This window comes from Crassostrea angulata, chromosome 7 (assembly GCF_025612915.1).
Source record: "Crassostrea angulata isolate pt1a10 chromosome 7, ASM2561291v2, whole genome shotgun sequence".
NCBI classification, from domain to species: Eukaryota; Metazoa; Mollusca; class Bivalvia; order Ostreida; family Ostreidae; genus Magallana; species Magallana angulata.
Window position 1 is genome coordinate 25,802,585 of NC_069117.1, and position 14,912 is coordinate 25,817,496.

Consider the following 14,912-nt stretch of genomic DNA (forward strand, 5'->3'; position numbering starts at 1 on the left):
TACCCTTCCCATGTATTTAATCCGTCCCAGACACCCCATGAAAGAATTACAATAAACCACAGAGAGACAAAATTAATTTGAATTCTGAAGAAATTCAGGCTCTCTCTATCATTGTCATAGTAACACTTGCTCCAGCTGATATGACACAATATCTCATTTACCAGCAGCCTTGTCACTGAGAGGGTATCGAGATGTTGTGACTAAACATCAGGCAATCCGATACCACACCCAGTTAAAAGCAATAGCATTTCCTCTGTCTAAAGTAATTATATTTTTTGACAGAATATGTGGTGATTTTTCATATAAAAAAGATTGTATCAAATTATACTTGCTGCACATCATCAAAAACACCGGTTTTGCTGTCCTTCATGTCAGCTTGTCGTGGACTCATGAGCTGTTCTATGAAATTTAATAGTCCCTTTGTTCAATGTCCCTTTGAAGCACGCTTCTTACAAGATGATCACAAGGTGTTATAGGAGAACACAAAATGCTGGAGTGGTCCCCCTTTACCGTAAATGACTCCCAACGGTAGCTAGCTACCAGCAGCTCATCTCTTCATTCTCTAGTATCATTTAGCACACAGTATAATTTCATTGTCAGTCAAGTGTCTGGTCAAAATGTTAATTGGTCCTGCGTATGCAAATATAAATATTGTCCTCATATTAAATCATATCCCCCTAGGATACAAACAGCATTTGACCTTTCCAACATAAACCAAATTCATTGGCATTGGCACGTATGTTAATGCATTAGTCTTTATTAACTCAAACCCTTCCTAAGAAGAAAAATAATGTTTTTAGTTTACCTGCTATTATTTTAATCCATACACAGATACAAGGTATATGTATTTATAAATATCCAGTCTATATCAATAATATATTTCATCACTTTTTACTTCAGTAGCAAACTTGCTCCGTCTGTAAGTCTAACTGTACTTTTGATGTCCATTCCCCCCCTTCTTCAAAATTAAATGAAACTCTATATTGAATAAGAGTGGGCCATATCTTTCTATCTCTAGAACTTATCAAGACATTTCAGAACAGCTGTAGACATTCATCAGTGGTATCAGAATGATTTTTGCAGATCATAAAAGCTAAGTGTATCTGCCCTGTTTGGCCGTTATATCTTTCCAAAAGCTCCAGGATACCCTAAATCCGACTCTCGAACAATCCTCCAATTTATCAATTTATCAGAAAAAAAAACTTCAAAACCTCCTGAGAAAACAAAGTTGTCAGCCCTAAACTTCATCAAACTCTGCTTTTCAAATTCATTGAAAGTGCAGTGAAATCTCCGAGTAGATCCTCGAATTTGTTCAGTGCACCTATTTATCAATCCACTCAACAATGGGTGGGTACAATTATATGATTTAATATTGCAGCAATTTATTATTTTCAGAAGTGCTGGATATGCTGATACAAAGGACAGCAATAGGATACTCTTGTCAACAGAGACATGTGTATTCACCATAGGGCCGTTTTCTTTCTAAGATTTATGTGATCAATTTCAATATTAGTCCTGCACAACAAATCTCTTTATCATTTTGATAAGAAGGTAAAATTGGTGAAATACATGTTTGAAAATGGAGGAAAGGATGGTTTTAAAATTTCCTGATTGCTAGTCTTTATCTTCTAATTTCTCAAGAGGGAACCAATGATGACTGACCAAAATGGACTGTCACACGTTAAAAGCAAACACACACAACAAATGATAATGGTTTTATTGAGCACCTAAAAGGGTCATCAAGAGAGAATATTCTCTGTCCCCCTTCAATATGCTGTTGATTTAGTCTGCAAATACTGAACATAGTAAAGAATAGAGAAATCCCCCAACCTGCTGAGACAAATATTTAAAACTGTGTATTTCTCCTTTTCTGAGTGTTTCTTAAACATTTAAAAAAAGTAAAGAAATCCTGCAGAGTTTTAATGGTCAAATGTATTGAATGATGTATGGGATATGGGTGTACCGGGGATTTATCAGATTATATGATTGAGGACTTTGCTTCTGCTTGTGGAGACCCACAAAACACTTTTGTCCTGAATGAAACTTATCCCACTCAATGTGCCAAGATGAAAGACATGTGGAATTTCGCCCAATGAAAATTCTCAAAACCCCTTTTCTGATCACTTAGAATTACTATGATATAACGAATGCATGCATCTTTCACTGGATAGTTTTATCTAACAAAAAATTTAAAGAATATATCGCAAAATCTCAATGACAGATCTTTTGAAATGATTTTCTAAATCCTGTTTGAATAAAACTATCAAGTTTCTTGGGATTCAAACCTTGGTTCATATTTCCTATAAAACGATTTTAAGTTTATACACACAATTTTTGTGTGTGTTCAGATTATCTAGTAGACTATATAATGTCCGATGTAGAATAATTTATGAAAATTTATGAATGCAGATTTCCACCGTTACTAGACCATTTCAAACGGCCAAAGATATTTCCTCGTATTACCATGTTTTATGAAAATGTAAATGTCAAATCCATTGTGATAAACATATGTTAATAAGACTTAACTGTCACCAGGTCTTTTATATTAAAGGGTCACATACACATACACAAAAATACATTTACATGCAGTTTAAAAAAATATTTTTTTTCGGTAAGAATATCTTAAAACTTAATGAGGTTTTAATTATTTGGATATGTCCAAAATCTAAGTAATGGGTGAGTATGAAGTTTTATTATAAATTGTATTTTAAAATTGTTTTCTGTTTGGAAACCCCCCCCCCCCCCCCCCCCCCCCCCCCCAAAAATGGTTCATGTGCAGCTTGGCATCTGAAAGTGTGAAAATATTTAAGAATTTTCCCAGGAACTTGGAAATAAAATTTATTTCAATACATGACTGTCTACTGCATGTAAATAAGTTGTTTTAGTAGTTAATATACTTCATTGTAGCTTTGAGAAATTTGCTACTATTCAAGGCCCTGTACATGATGATTTGATGCACAGCTCTCCGGATTAAATTTGCCATGAATATATCCCACAATTCCAGTTGTAAGGTGCGACCTTTCTTGTAATCCTGCCTAGTTTTATCCGATTGCCAGTTAATATTTTCCCTGCATTGATTATATTAGCAACAGCAACAGCTGTGAGCAACTTTCTATATACATTCAAGCATAAGGTGTAAAATCCTCTCCCCTCTCCTTTATTCACACGTGTGAGTGAGGATATTCTACTTATTTCAATCTTGGCTTTTTATGTTGGTCAATAGAATAATTTTTTTCTCTAAATAAGCAAACATTTCCCATTGGAAAAGAAAATGAGAAAAATATCAAATAATCACGCTCATTTTACAAAATTCTAAATTTCAATTTAAAAGTAATCAGAGTTGCACAATACTGAATTAGATTATTCTGATAAAATCCATGTCAAATATAAAAAAAAATTCTACAAATTGTAGAGGAAAAAAGCGTACAAGGATTGAAACCAACCTAAGCAAAATCCTCTCTCAGGAGTGAACCCCAAATATACCCAACAAGACTTCCCTAATAATAGTGTTGTAAAGTGAGGGGTATAATTTAAAAGTTTAAAATTTATTGTGGGTATACCAAATTACCACCAGTACCTGCCTATCCTCAGAGGAAGTACTGACTAACTATGAAATCACCACATGTCAAATTCGAGTGGTTGCATGCAGTAATTTCGATTGGATATTGAACATATATGGGCTACTAGTTCGAGCTGACTTTCATATCAGACCTCCAATTGATACACGCTTAATTACTTCATCAGAATGTCCACCTTGTGGTGATTGCGTGCATATCTCTTTCATAATTAAAGTATGGAAAAACAGTAAACAAAGCCGGTTTAAAGGTGCCTTTTAAGGATAAACTGTTGCGGCGTACAAACGAGTGCTTTGTTCCAATTTCTTCCATTCAAAAATACTACAGGCATGCTTTGTGGAGTTGTGAACTGACATTTCTCCTACTACAGGAGATGGTGTGAGCCAAGGACGCGATTTCAAATAAATACAGAAACTGTCAAGCCATGAATTTTTTATACTAAAGTTAATCCCACACGATGTGGAGTCTAAAAAAAAAATTCATTCGTATGGATCCGTGCTAATTACCTTTCTAATGACAATACATTAGACTCCAACCAAAGAAAATAAAATCTATAATAACATACAATACATGTGTCTTTATATTTATGACAGGACTATCCAGTCATGGACAGATGACATCGATACCTATATTTACATTCATACATGTACATTTAAACAGTCACCCTATCTCTCTGAAGATATCGTATCAGTCGTAATTTACTATAGGAAGAAAATTTTTCCTAACATTATGATAGACCTAAACAGATTACAAAAATGTGAGCTAGCTATACAGTATACACCATGTAGTGGACATATGAGAAGTCTGGGAGACAGAGCAAGACACCAAGGACTAGAACTTCTCCATGCTGGGGGCTCTCTGTCTAGTTTTCCACAGTAATGGATTTCTCTTCCCCAATGTTGACTTATTTAATTAATTCAAATTACCTTTTTTCAGTTCTCTGAATGCAGCTCTGTAAACTCAGCTTGTTGACAGCCCAGTTTGTGCTACAAATTAGACGAGACACAATTAATAATAATGAAAAATATGTTTGCTTTACAAATAGCGTAATTCATTTTTCCAACCATAAATCGCACAGCTTCAATTCCCCACAACACCATGTTAGCATATTACATCAATACATGACTGTGAAATTTTCACTATCATGTTTTTTTAAAGTGTTGAAATTTCTTTTCAGAAAACATTTATAATAGTTTGTGTGTAGTGATGAATTGGAACATGAAACTTTATCATTGACTTGCTGTCTTGCCAATGAAACCAAACCATTGCTAGTTTATATTGGAATGAACAACGAAACGGTGTTCTTGTCCATCAGTGTCAGGACTTTACACACAGGAGAAGTGAAGCTGCACGCTGTCAAATCTGAGCTAAGAAAGCAGTAGCACTGGTCACCCATCACTTGTCCAGCATTTTTCTTTTTTACAGAGAGACACCATCTAACATGCATGTCAACATTTTAGAACTGGCAGATTTTATTTGTTGCTATAAAACTGGTTGTTTTTTTGACAAAAAGTCAACCAAATGTTGGCAATTTTGATAAAAGATACACGGTGTATTTTTTTGTACAGGGTCAGATGTCAAAGTTAACTGTCTTTACAAAAGGGGAAAAATATAAATTTTGAGTGTTTCGCTTGTGACCAAACATAATCATGTAGACATTTGTCATTTGTCACTTCATTTTTTGCCATTTTAAGAGATTATAAGTAGAAATTGTGTGTAATGTGGAAATAACTCATACTAAATGATGGTAAAAAATAATTCAGAAGTAAAAATATGGAAATGTATAAAAATGTCTCTTTTCATAGGAAAAATAAGGAAAATACTTAAAAATGAATCTTTTAAAAAAATCAAGATTTAAGCTAATAAAATTGCCCAATTACATGTAAATACAACCTGTTTCATCAATAAACAACCAAGTTAATGTACTGGCTGTCATATGAGACTGCTCACACAATGTCACACACACGATATCATACACAATGTTTTCATAATTATCTATAAATATACTCTCACCTGATCATCAAGCTCGATTAGAAAGAAAAATCAAAATAATACAGTGTCCTTCTTCAATTAAATCTCCATTAAATTCACAAAAACAGACAAATACACATCCTCAGTTTAATCCATTCAGTACCTATCATTAAATTCCCTCGATTGAAAATGAATTGTAGAATATATCTCTCACTCCTCCCGTGTTGTGTAGAACAACTATTCCCAACATAGACAAACTGTCAATTACAAGACTAAATGTTGTGGCTAATAGAAATCCCTCAGATAAAAGTTTCCAGAGATTAGGGGGGCATTAAACAGCCCAGGTACTGTGAAGGCTGACCAGCTGCCTGTACAAAAGTGTTTCTGCTTACCTGGGTTTTACCTGGGAGCCGTCGAGATCGATGATTGGGCAGAGAGAGTCTGATTGACAGTTAAGGGTGCACAGAGCCCACTCGCTGCAGAAAAAAAAGCAAATGACAGTAATTTACATGAATTATCATATATAATGTCTGAAACACGATGCTTGGTTTCCAATTCACACCCCAAAATAAGCTTTCTCTTCATTCTAACAAGGGAAAAAGTCAATTTTACAAGAAGGATAATATCTTAAGTGTCTTGTACTATTATAAGTAAAACCCACGGATTTTAAACTTTCTGCTCCTGTTTAATATTTTTTTCAAAGTAGTTTTTGTAAGCATGGCAACAGGTGACTGATATTTAGCTTTTTGGGTGTAAACAGATATCGGCTACATTCGACTAGGACAATGTGATTGTGTGTAAACTTTATCAGGGGCTTGTTTGTTTGTGTGCGTATTTACACCTGCTCTACATAACACTGGGATCAAAGGTTGACACACATATCATAAAATTGACACAAAAACATCTACACAGAATGGGCCCTCTGATGAGCTAGTCAGAAGAAACAAAAGTGTTTTTCGCAGGTAACGTAGCTCTACAGCAAGTATTGGCAGATCACTCACGTCTACCTTCTGAAAGTGTCAAAAACGGACCCCAAGTATAGCAAATTACTCCGCTCTTCACGCAGTCTCAACTTCTGTTAACTCTTTTAAGACAACATCAATACCTTTTTGCATCTAATCTTCCTGCTGTTATTGTTTGCTTATGAATCATATCGGATATGCCATTTCTTGGTTATGAAAGATTTTCACATGGACTTCAAAACATATAGAAGATAATACATTTGTTTTAAAGTCCATAGTGAAAAAGCTATGCAACGGCAAAGTGTGCATGTAGGATGTTAATTACAGCACTTCAGATAAAAGTATACAAGATCTGGATCACAGATTAATTTTTTTTTTCTGCATATTTTGGGGAAAGACTTCCTTTTGCCAATTGATAAGAGCATGAAAGATTTCAACTCTGCAGTGGCAGATCACTTAGAGACAAGGAATGGACATTTATTTCTTTTTCAATCCCAATATGACTCCTGTTTCATGACTAGAAGAATTTCAAAAGTCAAGATAAAAGATTCATTTTTGAGACATAGAAATATGCACCGAGATAAAACTCTCAGCTCCTCCTGTACCTACAAACAGAGTCTGTATGAGAGAAAAGCCTGCACATACATTCTAGAGTCTGCCACCCTAAGATTAAAGCCTCGAAATTTTATCTGAAATTCAACTCCAATCTTAAATCTTCCCTTTTCTCTTCATGCAGAGTGTTGCCTGGAAAAAAGCAAGTTTTTATGGCATACTTTAGATTATCAAGAAAATTTAGCCATCAGAAAAGAGTTTCAAAATCCTTTCACTCTAACGCTCCAATTCCAAATTGTTACAAAATATTACCAGTATCTGATTCCAGAGAGTAGATAAAACCCCATTATAATTTTCACAGCAAATTTCATATTTTGATCTCAATTTTGCTATCATTTTAAATTTTCAGTATAAAACCATTTAATGCATCATAACACATTGACACACAAAAAGAATTACTGAAGTCTTAAATAATGAACTCAATGCCATTAGCTGCAAAAATGAAAGAAAAATGATACTGAAATGATGAGAAAGGGTCTTACCAAATTTCCACTAATCCAACAGGATGACCACTAACCCACAGAGACTAATGACAGGGATTAAACACATGTTAAAGCAGTCCAAAAAAACAACAACACCCAGTCAATTCCCCTTTCTCACCTAATCCAATGTCCTGTTGCTTTTTCCACACCTTGCATCAAAACACCTAACACTATGTCCCCAACTGCAGAGAAGACAAACTAGCACTTAGAGGCCTAGGTCTGTCATTACCCATTCTTGAGGTGATGTCATTGGAATGACTGTGCTAGGACCCACTGCCTTGACCTACCCTGGGATGCAGGGCTCTTCTGAGAAGAGGGGAACAATGAAAGCAATCAGGGACACCTATGTGAAGAAACAGATGAATACCTCCACAGACTTACCTGGCTCTCTCATTAAAGGTTCTCTTCAGGCCTTTATGACATAAGGCAAAGTCGGCCCTAATCAATTCCTGAGGGTACAATAAATGTGGAATTTATAGGGTGTTATAATTTATTGGCTATTGTCATTTTAAAATAAACAACTTACACTGAGGACAATAAAGAAATTAAAAAGTCCCCTCTTAGACCTGAGGATTAGCATGTCCTTAGCAATATACCCCTGTGAATAAACACTAGTGAAAGTGGTAAAATCAGGGAAATATTTTTCTAAGACTTTAACAAGATTATTAAAGAACCTTGTCTTTTCATGGCTTTTAAAGCATTAAGGTATTAGACAGTATAATTCATTGATTTATGTAAACAACAGGATGAGAGCAAACAAGCAACATTTCCAGTACAAAAACAGAGCAGTATTACCCCAATCCAAACCATTGTAAAATTGACTAATACCACTTGAAACATCTCTTGGATTCAGAGGCAGTTCTTAGAACCTTGACAACATGAACAAGAAAGCAAAGATTTACCTTGTACATGTACATGCATTTACTCCTTTGATGATCGCAGTTTGTCAACGAAATCTTATAGACCCTAGTTTGGAGTTATAACCACATCAGCAGGACAAAGTGTATATATATACATTCTGTTAAGATGAGTACAGAGATTGAAAATGATATCTAAATTATTATCAATTAAGTCGTAAAATATTCTTAGCCAGTGATTCCCTAATATTCCCCTTTATAAAAGAGGCTAGAAGTCCTATTCTTTGGTTGTTTTGATGTCTAACCCGCACAAACCAAAGCTAGGGTTGGGATGATAATTTGTACACAAAAAAATCATTTAACATATAATTATCTGCATTATTGGTTGAGGATCCACCAAGTCAATTATCCCTTTTCGTTCTTCTGACTACTACGTTTGTGTACCATGTCTCAATCACGCAAATGTTTGAACTGCTCACCTACTCAAAAATTTCCTTCTATAATTCCAACACTTTACCTCAAAATTCTGACACCAATTAACGATTCAATGCAGTCGAGGGGATCTCAATTTTCTTGGTGGATAACTTCTGAATATATCACAGGATATCGTAAATAATAATCATTAATAAAAATTGGCCACTTAAAAAATCCTCATCAATGATAAGTTTGCACCTCAATACATGTACATAAATCCTTGCATGATCATTAAAACTTGGAAGAACACATTAAGATCATGTGATCTTCATTTTGTATCTTCACGGCTTTCAGTGACAAGCTTTTGGCAAAATTATATAAACTTCGCAACTGGTTTCTTTATTATACTCTGCTGACTGTTTTGAAATTGCTGTCTGTACCCCTATATTAAATCTAGCGATCGGAGATTAAAAATACTTGTTTAATATTTACCTAAACAGCAATATAAAAAAGAAAACCAGAGTACATAGAACGCGGTCTCACCTGTAATCGGTTCTCTTTATTTGAATTGAAATGAGCTGCAATAAATCATTCAGACTTGAAAAAACAGCCACTTTAGAAATGGTCAAAAATATATATGAGCCATAAATCTTGGCCAATTATACCAAGGCTTTCAACATCATCGAAATCAATCTCTCATTCTGAGCGCATCATCCCTCCATGCTAAGAGATATACATGTATATATTTGAAATATGTAAACAAATCTCTCAAAGCAAATATAAATTTTGAGGAAAACATTTTCGTACTCACTGTTCTCAGCTATCGAAAAATTCCGACTGGACGAGAAGAGGTCTTAACACTGGGAGTTTTCTCATTTTTGTGAGCTAATATTCATCACAGAGGCTGATAAGTCTGTTTATAAACTTCTTAAGTGGAATTGCAGTAACATTAGCATTGATACGATCACCTGAATCTGATTTCGGCTGGCTGGGACGTCCTGCAGTGCAGATCTACATCTCATCATTTGTAGCAGAATTTTTCGTATCTTATCAAGATTTCCGAAAAAGATTCAAGTATTGAAAAAAAAAATTCTCATCTATGATGAAAAAATGCACAAGCTTCTGTGATGAATATCAAAGTGGTATCTAAATGAAAAAGGCACCTGACATAAGATTATGTCTTAGATTGGGAATGCAAAATGTCCTGTCAAACTTTAGTCAGAAATCAGCACTAAGGGAGACCAAGGATCCAGCTACTTTTGAGATTTATGGAAGGTTAACATCATTATTATTTAAAATTTCTCCCTCATCTTAATTCCCATATCTTTTCTTTACAATGGTAATGCCACATCTTCTTTATTTTCTTTCTGGGGTTTGTAAATTGGAGTTATCATAATCCAATTATCTGCAGTTGAAAAAAAAAAAACCAAAAATTTGGGTGTAACCGTTGAAACATGAGGGTACCACAATCGTACTGAATGTTTTATATATCTCCATGAACCCATAAAAAACTCTTTTCATCCTCCAAGATAAAAAAATTGATTGATTGATACAAGATTTCATCATCTTGGATCACAAACTCTCACAAATCTCTTTGCTGTAGCTGATTTTTACAATGATAAGTCTTTAATGATAAGAAAGGCTGATTAGGGAAAAAACTTGATAGTCTAATTAATAAAGCTTGAATCCCACTGAGAAAGAAACATATTTGTCACAAGCCAATTACAGAGTTCAGAGATTTCACTGGAACCATTTCAACTCACACTGTGCTAAATCTGCCTTGTATTTCAAGCAAGAAAATTATTACATCACTTTAAATCATGGTGCTTGCTTAGATATTCTAAAATGCAATTTAAGGAAAATAAATGTGTGGATTTAATGCAAAATAGATTAAGATGCTGCATTTTCAAATGTCTTGTTAAAAATTATGCAATATTCTTGATCCCATTTTATTCTGTTTATACACACGAATATACCTTTGTTTTCAAGAGATTAAAATTGGGATTGTGGCATAAAGAAAATGACTCAGAATTTCATCAGGCCAGGTCACCACACGATACAATACTACCCACAAACTATAGTGATATTGGGGCCCCATCCTTGACAGCCCATGTAGATCATAAGGACACTTCTCTGACCAAGGGGAGATAACTACTGGGAAAATGGGAGATAACTTATCAGTGTTTGACTTCATTATCTATGGATCCATACAGCTACAATGATAAAAGCCCACCATTTCACAGCTTATAAAGGGAAGTGTAAATGTTGACGATAAGAAATGTCACATAACGCTAAATATTTCATTTGATCTCCTCTCCGTTTGTCTTCAATAATAAAGTATGAAATATGGAAAATAAATATTTGATATATTAATTCAGTAAATCACGTACTATAGGCCGTTTTGAAGAAGGCCATCTTTTTTTCCTCCTGTAATTTTTTTTTCATTACAGATAAGACCAACTGCTAATCTTTGACATAGTATTATCTTTCACCAATCTTTTTCTTTTTTGATAAAGACGTCCTGCAAAGTATTGCATTTCATACGTAAAAGATAGATGTCGACAAAAAATGATTAAGTGGACCAGATATCATGATGTCCCAAACACGGAATTCACATCTGCCTCTTATGTCACTGATGGCTTATCTTCTGTTTGTTAGCTTATGTCAAGAAAATAAATATAAATTTCCTTTTCAGTAAGTCAACCAATAACTAATTCTGCTAATTCGTTGATAAAATCGGGATTCAAGAGTTGGCGGGTTTAAAGATTTCCAAAGCAGAGTAAACACCAATGCTATGAACAAGGAATCAACAAGTTTGATTAATATGGAGATCTCTGGATGAGATGATTTACATATGCATATAACTGTCCCTATAACTGTCTGCCTTAGACAACACAAGAATCTAAAGGCTCTTGGACTGGTTAAACCTAAATTATCACACTTCTAAAAATCACACCAAAAAAAAAATGCCATGATAAAAAATTATTTTGAATGTCAATCTAAATGCATCATAATGTTAGCATTTTATGGGTTTTGATTCAAATATCATAGAGAAATATAAGACAGAACACATTAAACCCCAGTTTCTCTTCCTGTCAGAATTAGTCAGATCTGTATGTTTCAGTGGAAGATTCAATATTTTATCTCAAAAAACAACATGAGTTGTATTAACATGAGGAAATGGCACATCCCTTAGTCTGATAGCACCCAACAGATATGTCTGATACACTTACAAAATGTTTTCGACATGTTTCATAAAAAAAATTTCTCCTCCCACAAAGTTTCAAAAACATGCCCGTTTATCTGAATGCAGACTCTTGTCAGACTGCAATGCTCAAAATAAGCAATGTATGACATCTAAGCAATATCTCTGCATGTGTGCAATTGAAGTGGATTAAAATGCTAAATATTCCAAGAAAATAAAAACCAATTTTGTGATTTTTTTTATATAGATAAAAGTATTAAATTGAATATATTAAGTTCTAGCATTGCACTGTTACCCAATATCTGAAGTTATTTTAAGATTTCAAGGTTTCGCACATGAAAGTGTTAAAATGAAGAGAAATTAAGATTCAAGTGATCAACACAAGAACTGGAAATAATAAAACTTTTCACTCTTATAATGGTAATGGTAATAGCATAGAATAACATGGCATTATCCCAACCAGATATCTAATGCCTACAGCAGTGTACAATGTTATCTCTGTTGCTGAAAACTGCAAATCTCCATGAGGAATAATGGTTAAATATAAGAGATATCAATAATTCACATCTATTGAAAAATCTAGTGTTACAGCTTCAATTCTGATTGGAATATATTCGTGGGTATTCCACTCCATTCAGGCTATATCTGATTATCAGTTCCAACGTATTCAAATTTCAAATATGCTTTCAAAAGCCTTAAAAGCAGCAATGTTTTGCAGCGAATAACGCTATCTCATATGAAGGTTAATACTCATTCTAAAATGTAAATTTTACTTTTTTATGAAGTGGTAAAATATTAATCTAAAATAGACCCCTTAGGGTTTTTTGAAGAAACTAATGATGCATGCCCTTAGATTTTTTTTACAGCTTTCCAGTAAAATCTCGCATAAAGTAGGGTAAAAGAGTGGAAATTTTTAAATTGAGGCCAAAAAAGAAGAAGGGCCCATTAGATTTCTGATGGCTGCATTAAACTCTGGGCTTATCTGATTGAATGAATTTGATGTGACATCATTTAATTGTAGATTCATTTAAACACATTCTAAGTGCTAATGCATGTTTGGTTGAGATATCTTTAAACATTAATATTGTTGTTATTTGCTTGGAATATGATCAAAAGAACTTTCAGTTTTGGTTAGCATCCAGATTTGACCTCTACATAAACATTGAATCTTCATAACAAGCTCCTACTCTTTGGATGATGAATATCAAAATAATATGAAAATGGAAAATTTTCCTACACTGTGAATTACAGTAGTATTGTTTATTTTTCACAAACAATGAAATTATACACACAAAATCTTATTATTTTTTAATGTCAAGGACAATAATCAGAGTATGCTTCTATACTTATGAAACATGCATATAAAGAACATGTTTTTTTATTCAACTAATTTTACAACCAAGATAAATTAATTCCACAGCATTTAATGCATTTCAATAAAATCTTTTTCGTCTAAAAACATACAATTTGATTCAATTAAAGATTGCTTTATATTTCAAACAGAATTCTTAAAAAAAAAGATTTATCAGAAATCAATGCTGACTTACTGTCTTTATGCAGTTGTACAGGTATATACAATGTATGCAGTATCTCCACAGCTTTCAAACATTCTGAGGAATTTTGGATATCTGCAGTATAATACACAAACACACTTCTCTAAGCAGTCATCGTATTAAATTAATGTGATACTCCGACGATGTGACAAGAATTGCCCTTGTTCATACCTCTAGATATCTTCTGCAATTTACACACCAATTATCAACAAATTATAATTTTATGGCGCATGACCGAGCCATTTAAATAAGGACAGTAATGTGTCTGATTTTCCTTGCACTTAAACCCCACTGATATCTCCTCTTTTGCAATATGACCCGTTTAGGGCCTAAAAAGGCAGCTAATGGCCTTCAAAAAATAAGTAATGACAAACTTTTTATTTAGAAACTGAGATAAATATCTTTTGTATAGAATTTCATCTCTACCATCAGATCATTCACAAAATCAAAAGAGAAGCTGAACTTTGGAATCTCTAAGAGTCCGAAATCAAATTTCTATTCAGGACAAATAGCGAACAGTCTAGCTCGTAGTTGAGGAAAATTGTGAACAACTTTTGAAATTATAACACGTTTATTTCTTTTCCCTTTAATAAAAATGTTAAAGAATATATATTGACGTTTACACTTATCATAAATTTGCAACATAAAAAATCTTACTGCAATACACCATAAAATTCCTGTAATTATTTTAATCAATATCTAAAGCCAATAAAAATTAAATGCCTACCAATACCGTATACCAGTATTTCCCAGAGATCAACCCATCAAATTCCACATTGGCTCTATGGTACCCATTCACCACCCAACTCAAAAGAGGACCCCCCCCTTCCCTGGCCATCTGTGATTCTGCCCCTCCCACCAATGAACATCAATGGACCAAACCTGTCTGCAGTATTCCATATAAATCTTCATTAAAACACCAATACTGATTTTGATCTGGCAATGAAAGGAAGTAACACCTATGAAATCAGGAGTAAATCACTCAGATAATGAAAATGAGAGCAAGAAATCCAGCAATCTACTCCTGAAGCATGGAGACCTTCAGGATTTGTCTCTGTCTGGGGACTACTAAAAGGGCCTACAGGATACAATGCTCTTGGAAGCAACCAAATCCCAAATTGTGGAATATCACATTGCAAACATAAGGTTTTGTAATTTATGAAGACCTTGGCTATTGACACTAGATGACAATCTTTGAGATCAGAAGTCTATTTCAATCTTTTTTATATCATTGTTCTTAACACTTTTCAGTGACATCAATTCAATAGAGAGAGAGAGAGA

At 33.9% G+C, this 14,912-nt stretch overlaps 1 protein-coding gene across 8 annotated transcripts in view; it reads right to left on the reverse strand.

Annotated features, from left to right (window-relative positions):
* Nucleotides 1-13,763, reverse strand: part of LOC128156698 (hemicentin-1-like) — a 36,976-nt gene extending 23,213 nt beyond the window's left edge. For 3 of the 8 annotated variants that reach the window (XM_052818947.1, XM_052818949.1, XM_052818948.1), the window contains exons 1-2: nucleotides 5,589-5,926; nucleotides 4,502-4,561 (exon numbers count right to left, since the gene is read on the reverse strand). The gene's annotated coding sequence lies outside the window, so the exon portion shown is untranslated. The other 5 variants (XM_052818943.1, XM_052818942.1, XM_052818944.1 and 2 more) reach the window with 5 other exon arrangements.
* Between the last annotated feature and the right edge of the window lie 1,149 nt (nucleotides 13,764-14,912).